The 10,390-nt window shown below is 27.1% G+C and overlaps 1 long non-coding RNA gene and 1 pseudogene across 1 annotated transcript; one reads left to right on the top strand and one right to left on the bottom strand.

The window, feature by feature from the left end:
• The first annotated feature begins 3,920 nt into the window (after positions 1 to 3,920).
• On the top strand, positions 3,921 to 4,825 carry LOC111640374. Its single transcript, XR_002759262.1, has 4 exons — positions 3,921 to 3,964; positions 4,080 to 4,203; positions 4,280 to 4,395; positions 4,742 to 4,825. It is a non-coding gene; the product is annotated as an uncharacterized LOC111640374 (long non-coding RNA).
• Positions 4,826 to 8,446: 3,621 nt separating this feature from the next.
• LOC111640379 lies at positions 8,447 to 9,913 on the bottom strand (annotated as a pseudogene).
• Between the last annotated feature and the right edge of the window lie 477 nt (positions 9,914 to 10,390).

Below are 10,390 nucleotides of genomic sequence, written 5' to 3'. Positions count from 1 at the left end.
AGCTAGCAATGTTACTTGATCATTTTTTCGTTAAATTCTAAATTTTTTTTTTTAATTTTTAAATCTTATTCTACTCGTAGACATTCCAGCCATTTCTATCATTATTTATATATTTTTAGTATAGATTTTTTCGTTGTTTCTTGTGTGTTTGTTCATATTTTATAGAAGGAGAATCTTTGTTGTGCATAGTTTAGTCGAGAAACGTAGTCCTAGCTCATAGATCTGCATTTATTTATAAGTCAATGATCATGTTAGAATTTTTGATCTTCAGTAGGAGAGAAAAGAGGAAGAAGTAATTTAACAGTCGATGTTTTTAGGAAATCGATTTACTATATCTGTTCAGAAGAAAATGTATTGAGTTTCTGGAAAATGACCATACGTTCTTTTTTTAAAATAAGTTTTCGGTTATAAAAATACGTATTATTACTCGTTTTTTTATTTTTAAAATATGTTGTGATATATATATATATATAACTTATATAAGATTTTAATAAAAAATGCGATAAGAAAAATACAGTTTAGAAAATAACAATTTTTATAAATCGCTGCCTAGATTATGTATTAAATCAAACAATTTACGTTACCATTCGAAGCAATAGTTCTGCAATAAAATAATACAAAATCTTATTGTTTTTTGTGAAAAAAAACAAGAATTTTCCAGACTCAAAACATTACTCGATGTACAGTATATGCGATCTTATAGCAACAAGTATCTAGATAGAAAAATATATAATGCTAATTTATTTTTAAGAGTTATTCATTAAAACTCGTCGTTATTAAATATATAAAAATGTAAAAGTTTCTATTCATTATCCATTAAATTTTACTCATTTCGTTCTTTAAATTTGGCAATATAAAATTGTTATTATTAGGTTTTTAAAAATTTCTCGACGAGTTTTCAATGGGTCATATATAGGTTACGATCCTATACATCTGTATTGTAATACGTCCATCACCATAGATGAATATGCAAAAGGGCGTTGGTGCGGCCATTGATATGATATACTTATATATCATATAACCGGATATCAACGCTCATGGCGCACTTGTTAACATAATCACCAAAAATCCTTATTAATCACACCTTTATTCCCTATTTAGTGAATCCTTTATCCTAGACGTGGTCCAATATATGTTGTGACGACTGCTTAAAAAATTTTATGTAACAAATCACTTTGCAGTACGTTCTAATTGTATATCTTCGATATAAAAAAAAGCATGTATTGTGCAGAACCAGTCCTGCCTTAATCTTGATGAGCATTATTATATAGTAATGAGAAAAATGCGAATCGCGCGTATATAAATCCGTCCAATTTTTTGTCGGCCTAATTGAAACAAAGGTGTTGAAGCCAACTACAAAATAACCCGGTCAGTATAGTTTGAAAATAAAATAAAAATAAAGAAATTCCGAGTTCGACTAAGGAGCTCTAACTTTATAAAGTAGCTGTAACAGTATATATATATATTATACAATATATATATTAATATATATACCCTTACATGTAGCTCAATCTAATTGAATAGTTTTCTGTGTTTTCAGGCGAAATTAAGACAAAAACAAAAATAAAATGGTGTGATCTTATCGCCTGAAAGAATGTAATGTTCTTTTATTGAGATAAGAATATTATTGTAGTTCTAATTGTACAGGGATTGATAGACTCTTTAAGGAGTTCTATTTTGATGGATTTTTATTTTCAAGGGCAACTGATAAAAATGTTATTGAAGTTTGATCAACAACTAATTCGACATGTAAACAAACAAACAAAAAATAATTCAGGTGATATAAAACTATACAAATATATGAAAGAAAAAAAAATTAATCGTGTGTTTTTCAGCTTTCTGTTGTAGAATGATAAACTTTAGGTGCTTTAAAATAAATGCGTTTGCAAGCAAACCATTAACTATGTCTTGTGCTTCATTTATTTATACTCAAACATGCAATTTTAATTTCTTATCCGTTATATATATTTATANATACCACCACTTGCCTTTCTTTCTCTCTCCCACTGACATCACATTGCAATTCTCTATTTGCTGTGATATATCCAAATGATCAGTAAGATGCTACTTGCACATTGGTAAATACATACTGTACTGCTACCCTGTAATTTCATTCTTTGTGTGTTAATCTACTTATCCGAAACATCTGCAGAACAAATTATTTTGGATAATTGGAGTTCTGCTAGTTGAGTTAAATATTTTCTGCACAGTATTTCATTATAAAACACTTTAATTATACTTTTTTAATTTATACAACTTCACATTTATATATCATAATTTTGGTATTATACAGCACTTTTTTCACTTATACATAACACGGGATGCTGTTTTCAACAAATTTTTCAGTTTAGCAAATTGCTACAACAGTCCAACAAATTGAAAATTTTCACCTTCTGCATTTTGTAGTGTAAACCAATTTTGCTAGGTGAATAAAAATTACTTTCTCATTCGTTTTTGCTATTTGCTATCAATATGAGCTATTCTTCAGAATGACTTACTTTTTATTCTTCCATGTGACTGAAGTTTTGGCAGAAGGAGACAACTGATAACTGTTTTGTTACGCACTGTGCCAGTGCATGACAAAACCATTGGAAAAAACAAACAAAATTTAGTCAATTTTTTAAAAATACAATACACAACTTAATTTCACACTGTTTTGCGTAACCTTTTATATGTTGTTCAAATGTGTTATATATATAGTAAATCGAAACTTCTCTGTTAAGAATTAGACATACAAATTTAGGTACATTGTTAATTAATTTGTACTGCACCATATTTTTGTGATAACTGTATTTGCTCTGAAAGCAATTCAAAAGTAGTTTCACTTGTATGGTTTTTCTCAGTTTCCTTGAAAAATATGTAAATGGGATTTGACTGTATTTTGAATTGGTTAAATTTTCTAGTTGGGAGTATATTTAATCTAGCAATGAGCACATTGCATTGATATGTCCAGTATACTTCCTTTCAATGCAGCTCAATATAATTTGTAATTCATGCATCTTGTTTGCAGTTAAATTTCTTTTAATTCATGGAATATGAATATGATTTATACATTATGCTTGTAATGTAGCATATTTTAGCAAAATAATTGAACACAATAGATAAACTACCAATAAAACAAAATAAACATTATTTGGGCAATGATTCTCAGAGGGCTACAAAGACAGAAAAATGTGCCATCTTTGCAGCCCACTGTTTGAGAATTAGCCACATTTGTAAGCCAAGTGTTGAAAGTGATGTTGAGATCAGATTTTGCCAGTCTCTTAGCCTTCTGATCATCTTTACAAGCAGCTGCCCATGCTTCAATTTAACTCGCTGCTGTATGCTCGCTGCCATCTTTGATGACAATGTAAGCAACATTGATATAACTCAGACATGCAACTTCTTCACCATTTGTGAGATTTATAAGATAGAAGTGAAAATAAATATAAAAATAATAATAATTCTCTTCTTTTCTTGCAGGAGTATGCCGACTACATGAGAGAATTCCATCATCAGAGATGTGATAAGTTTAAATGAATAAATAAATATAAAAATAATAATGCCTTAAAACATAAATTAAAATAATGACAAGAGATAGAACTTTATAATTTCATTGAGTTCTACTTTAATGTAATCTGACTTAAAGAACTTCTGTGTTTTAGAAAATTAATTAAAGATTTTCTGAGGACCAACTCTAATTGAAAATAAATAAATAATATTCTGTTCTATTAAGACTGTTGGATAGGCAAATAGACGACGTTCCCTCTAAGGGATCCTAACAAAATTACGAAAGAAACAATTGCAAGTCCGACAATCAATTAAACTAACCCAATAAAAAGTCTATATCTTCTACCACAAATCAAGACAAAAGTGGTTATATTTATTATTAAGTTTAGTCACTAGGGATTTAAATGAACCATATTCTAGTAGTATATAAAGATGTTCTTTCTTGCTTCCTCACAAAGCTGCAGATAGATCACAAGTAAGTAGTTTGTATCCTCATCTCTTATTGTCAATGCATTCTCGTCTTTCATCACATTTTATTCAACTCAGTATTAATATGACATCATTTTTTTTCTCTCTCTCTCTCTTCATAGGAAATCATGAATTACAAATTTGCATGCGCAATCCTGCTCTTCACTTTCTTCATCGTTTTGCCTGATATCATCGAGGCTAAACCGCTTCTAAACGGAAGTATCTTCGGAAAGAGATCCCCTTTTGGTTAGTGACTTATAATAATAATTGAAATATGTTTGAAATTTAATTTTAAAAAATATTTTTTCCATTTACTTTCTAGATCTTGACAATGAAACTAACCCTAGAATACGTTATGCCGTTTGTGAAGCAGCATTACAAACTTGCAGTCAATGGTTTACATCATGTGCAGATTCTATGACAAAGTAGAATAAAAAGGTATTATTTTTATATTAATAATTTTTATTCTTATAATTATATTTAAATTATTTAATATATAAACTGACATTTCTTATTATATAACAGATGCACTTGTATATATCCATTATAAAATTATTTAAAATGAAAAAAATTAAGTATAATATATTGAGTAATATTAAAATAAAAGAAATTTTATAACATTATATTTTTAAATTGTTGAGAAATACCTTAAACAATCTATAACTTAAGAATTGATAAATTGCAACCCTCTTATAGTTGCTATCTTAACATAAATTTCTTTTGTATTATTCATATATAAAATTATGAATTAGAATTTAAGTATAAAATTTTTATATTTTTCCAGATGGAAATCCAAGTAATATAATTGCAGCGATACATAGCATTTTTGAATATATGTATTGATGTATTTCAATAAAATTGTTGCATGATTAAAAAATATCTTTCATTTCTTCGTTAATTACACATATTAACAATCGTATTAAAACATAAGAAACTATTTATTTTCAATTCTTAAACAAACTGAAATTATATCTAGAAAAAAGAAGAAAAGGAGGAAGAGAAAGAGGATGCGGAGAAGGCGCGGAGGATAAAAATATATTTTAAAATTTAAACATATAAATTATATTCTTAAATTTTAAAACATCGGATAATTTACCACGAAAAAATTATTTTAAAATATCTTTAATAAAACACTATTTTGTAAATTATCCAAGATTAAATTTTGCAAAGAGGAAATCATTTATCACTAAAAGCTATAAGAAATTTTAAGCACAAATAATGAACTAAGAAATTATAAAACAAACTCGTTTTATGACATTTTCTTTTTTTTTCCCCTAGTAAAATGATTGAGTTTTACGAGCCTTTCATTTTTTTTTATTAACTAAAAATATTTGCTGTAACGACGTGTTGATGATTAACAAAAACAAGAACATATTGTTAAAACTTATTATTTTTCGCATCATCATAAAATTTTTCAGATGCTCCGAGGATAACAATGATTAAAAGAATATTTAATTAATTTTCAAGTTTTTTTTTATTAATTAATAAATATAATAATTTACGTGAATATAAGTGAATTTTTAAATTAGCGTTTTTAGTAATAAAATATCAATACGAAATTCGAAAACGTTTCAAAAATAGTTTATTTTTAATGTCCTAAAGCAGAATAAATCGATTCTTTCATTAAAAAATGAACATTTCTTCTTATTTTCAACATAAAAATCAAAATAAATTGGCAATTATATATTTAAAGCATCTTTAATAATTGAAAAGGCTGTTAGTTTTATTAAAAAGTATAAATTATTATTAAATATATATTATTTTAATTAGAATCAATTAATTTATTAAAAATATATATTATTTTTCCAAAGAAAACATTAAAAATTATATATTTTTTCTATACTTTTAACAGCATCTTCAGAATTTGGAAGATGCTGGAGAATACAGAATATCATTATACAGAAAAAAACAAGATAATAAATTAATAAAAGTTTACCTAAACGTTGTAAAAGTGCAAAATTAATTTTTAAAATAAAAATTAAATAAAAGTTTACACTAAATTACATAAATTAGATATGGTTATTGTTCAATTCTATGAAGTATAGCCGAGATTATTAACGAAATACTTCCAAAAATAAAATGAATATATAAAACAGTAAACACGTTAAATTTAATTATCAAAAATCGTATAAATAATCTTTTATGTTACATAAATCGAACAATTGTAACACGTGTAATCTGATTAAGAAGTTATTTCTAATTCTAGTAGACATGTCACTGAATAAATTTATTTTTTTGCCTCTAGAGAGAACGGCGAACATTAATTTCTGTCATATATTATTCAGTATATATGTACAGTTAAACACTTTAAATAAAATATTCCAAAATATTCTTTTAAGTTATTTAAACGAGATGTAGAATGATACATTTAAATCTACGACATCGATAACATTAAAAGGAAATTAACAATAGGAAGCATTCATTATTATAGCAATAGCTATCTTTTAAATTGAATGTATTCTAGAAATACTGTCATTTTCTATTAAAGGTAAATCTTTTGAAAGTGGAAGTGCTAACGTATCATTATGTTGCACTCTTTACGTCTTCTATTCTCTTCACACATCTGTACACGTGACAGATGCCCTCAGAGACAAGAGAAGGTGGCATCACGTCTGTAAGTTGGACTACTAAGTAAGGTCTCTTAAATTAATTATTGGAACAAGTCCCAGAAGCGTATTCTCTTCTGATAGCTTGCCTTTCGAAAATAATTATCAACCTTTCTGTTTCGTCAATTCGCAGAAGGAGTACGACTGGACGGATTTTCTCGTTAGTTAAGGAAAACGTGTTGTGATTGGTCGAAACCCATTTCTGTCGGATGTTTTATGATGTTGGAGGATTGAAAAATATCTTTTCATAAATTCTTCATCTTAAAGATACTCGTATTCCAATCGTGTTTTCCAGTAAAGGTGTGAGAATATCCACTTTTGACACTTCTCACTCTTCACTTGTCTGATCAATTCGATCGTTATAACCACTTGTCGGATAAGAAAACTACATTTGAAAAGTAAGTTCTTATCACCATATCATTATATATATATATTTTTTGCTTTTTAAAAATATTTACCACAAAATTTCTGATTTAAAGTGTTACGCCATATCTATTTCGTGTGGTGGATTATTTCATTGATACTAAGTTCGACCGATGGGCAATTTTTTACAAAAACTAAGACAATTCCGAGAATGGGTAGAAGAACAGATAAAAATTGGATCTATTTGGTAGGTTTTTCAATGACTTTATAAATATTTAGTACTAATTTCAGATAGAAAAGTTAGGCACGCATCGCGAAAATATTATGATTTTGGCCTAAAATCACGTAAAAAAGTTAGAAAATTTAATATCTTTATGGATAATATTTTTTATAACGTTATCTATAAATAGTTTCAAGAATTTTTTTCAATCTATTTTACTAATTTTTTGTGTTTTTTTAATAAATTATATTGCAACATATGGTTCAAAATCAAAAAAAATTTTAAATTCTTCGCACTCTCATCAGAATTGTCATATAGTGAAATACGTTATTTATATCGACTTATATGAAGATTATTTATATAGGCCTAATTTTAATAAGGGTACACATAAATTCATAATTTCTCNTGAATAAAAAAGATTAAAGTTAAAAAAGGTAAAAAGGAGATCAACTTGCAAAGAAAACTTTTATTTACATTAATAAACCTCCTAAATGCATTTCGCCTATGGAAAGCCTCTTCAGCAGGTCTAATCACACACAGTTCACGTTACAGAGATGTATTTCTTATATTATTTATCTTTTCAGCTATAAAAATCTCATTTTAATTGAATTCTAAATAGCAAACAAAATGAACAGGACACTTTAAATAGTATATAAAAATTGCAACAAAACATAAATGTTGAGTAATTGTTAATTCATGGAAAATGACATGGGTGGAAATGACAAAAAAAAAAAAATGAAACTGTTGTATTGAAGAGAAGGATGGATGAAAGTTGGTTTAGGCAGTGAGAGTTCGAATGTTGAATTACAAAGACAATTTGCTAGCCACTTTGAGGTGTGGATATGTATTCATTATTATTGCATTTATAATATTTATGATCTAAGTAACTAATAAAAATCAATATAGGGATTTCTCTGCTTTAAAGTTATCAAGTAGGTGTAATTTTTCAAGCATTTTTGCCTTTTTTCAATAAATGACTAATTAATACACTCCACCATACCTTTAAAATGCAGTCTACTTTGGATAGTTATCTAACGTTTTCGGTCTAATTCATAGACCGTCTTCAGGATTGATGTAAAAATTTTTTTAAAATTTGAACTTTCCCAACGGTAATTCCAACAACGCACATTCCACAATCTTCCAAAATTCGATTGCGCATGTCCATTTGCTCTTTATAATGCCGCCGCTTTCCATGCCGATAAAATTTACAAAAAAGCAGAAAATTTTATTGCATATCACATTGTGCAATTAGACGATACAATATAATCTTAAAATGGTCGATAAATATTTTAAATAAATATCACAGTTCAGAGTGCAATAATTTATATCACAGATTAGTATTTTGATGAAAAATAAATTAAATTGTCTGAATCAGACAATGTAACTACAGAAATATATGATAAATATTACATTGAATTATTTTAATTGTGTAATCTAGCTTTAAAATCAAACAACTAAATCACATTACAGAAAATGACAATTGTTCCCATAAAAATGTAAATCTGGTTCAGATTTTAACTAAAATAAATATAAAATTTTTGATTTCTTATTAAATTTTTTAAAACAACTTCACTTTTGATTATAAATACAGAAGATTTTAAAGAAAATAATTGCACAATTTGTAATAATGAATATTACTACACTATAAATAAGCCACCCTTAATTGTTTAGAGTGCTCATCTTCTAGAGGCAAAAATTGAAAACTTCATATGAAACTAAAATTTCATTCCATATAAATATGTACTATTGTTTAAATAAAATATTCATAATCAATTTACTTATTATTGATGCTAAAACTAAAACAGTTCTTTAATATTAAGATGGGCTCTTTTTATTTACTTAAGAAAAACTGTTTTTGAGATAACTTGGTGAAACTCACTATAAAAATTTTCATTAACATTCATCTAAGTTCATATTGCCTCATACTGAATACAAGCATTAATAAATAATTTAATGCAAGAAAAATTAATAAAAAAATTATTCATTTAAGATTTCTTGCAATAAAATCTAATATTACTCTTTCATATTGATCTGGATACAAATTAAAATGTGAAACATGAGAAGTATGATTCCACATATAAAAATCTACTTTGACTTCTTTACTCTTTCGAAACTCTATAAATTTCTGTATACTTCTGTAATCACATACATTGTCTTCTTTAGAAAAGAGGAACAACTGTGGAGAAATATTTGGCTCTTGTATCAAACTGTGCCATGGACTGAGTGCTTTTAAATGGTCTTTCCTATCAACTAAACAATTTATAAAACGATTATAAAGAAAGGCCGCATACAAATATAAAAATATTAAAACAGATCGAATATATTATCTAAAAGTTTCAATTGGAAATATGATTGATAACATTTTGAAAATATATGACAATCCAAATTCTGCTGGACTACTGTCAAAGATACAACCTCTAATATTGTAAACTTCATCCCTTTTTAACAGTGTTTCTCTCATAAGATCATACATTAAAGCTCCTCCATTACTAAAACAATGAAAGAATAATGGTTTTTCAATCAGATCCATATCTTCTAATAGATTAACAAGTTTTATTGCATTAAATGCCAACATTTTTCTAGAATTTATTGAAATCAGCATTTCCAATGGTGCAATGTACATGAAAATAGTACAACCATGATTTCCATAAATAGTGCTGTATTTGGAAAGATGGTGCTCTTTACATCCTCCTCAACCGAGCAATACGATAACCGGTTCTACTCGAAGGATAATATCATACTTTCCTCTCGCTAGACAAGCAAGCATTGCTGGAAAACCCTCATATGCCTCGAGAACTAAGTGAGAAAGAACACCATAAAGTCGCTTAATAGGTAGCAAACAATTTAAAAATTTAAATGTTATGCGGTTTAAAACGTAAAAAAATTTATTGTTTTATTCATAATCAGCACATAAAATGCTATGCGCTGTTAAAACATGTACAAATGTACATACATACAGTACAGTCTAACTCTTCGCTTCGTCCAAAAAGTATACACTTTAACATCAATTTTGACGTCATTTCTTCAGATTTACCATGAACAAGATTAAAAAAATGACGTCAAATTGAGGTAAAAGTATACACTTTATGACAAAACGAACGAGCCTTATTATATAACAGCCTATAGATACACTGCTCCAGGGCATCACATGTTTCTAATTAAAACTCACGACAAGAAATGTTATTGCGAATTATAATCTAGATGTTTTTAATACTTATATATATATACACTTTTTTTATATTTT

The sequence above is a fragment of the Centruroides sculpturatus genome, unplaced genomic scaffold, assembly GCF_000671375.1.
Source record: "Centruroides sculpturatus isolate CEXI.00-Female unplaced genomic scaffold, Cexi_2.0 scaffold1449, whole genome shotgun sequence".
NCBI classification, from domain to species: Eukaryota; Metazoa; Arthropoda; class Arachnida; order Scorpiones; family Buthidae; genus Centruroides; species Centruroides sculpturatus.
The sequence above is the reverse complement of the archived record's forward strand: the minus strand, read 5'-3'. Positions and strand labels throughout refer to the sequence as shown.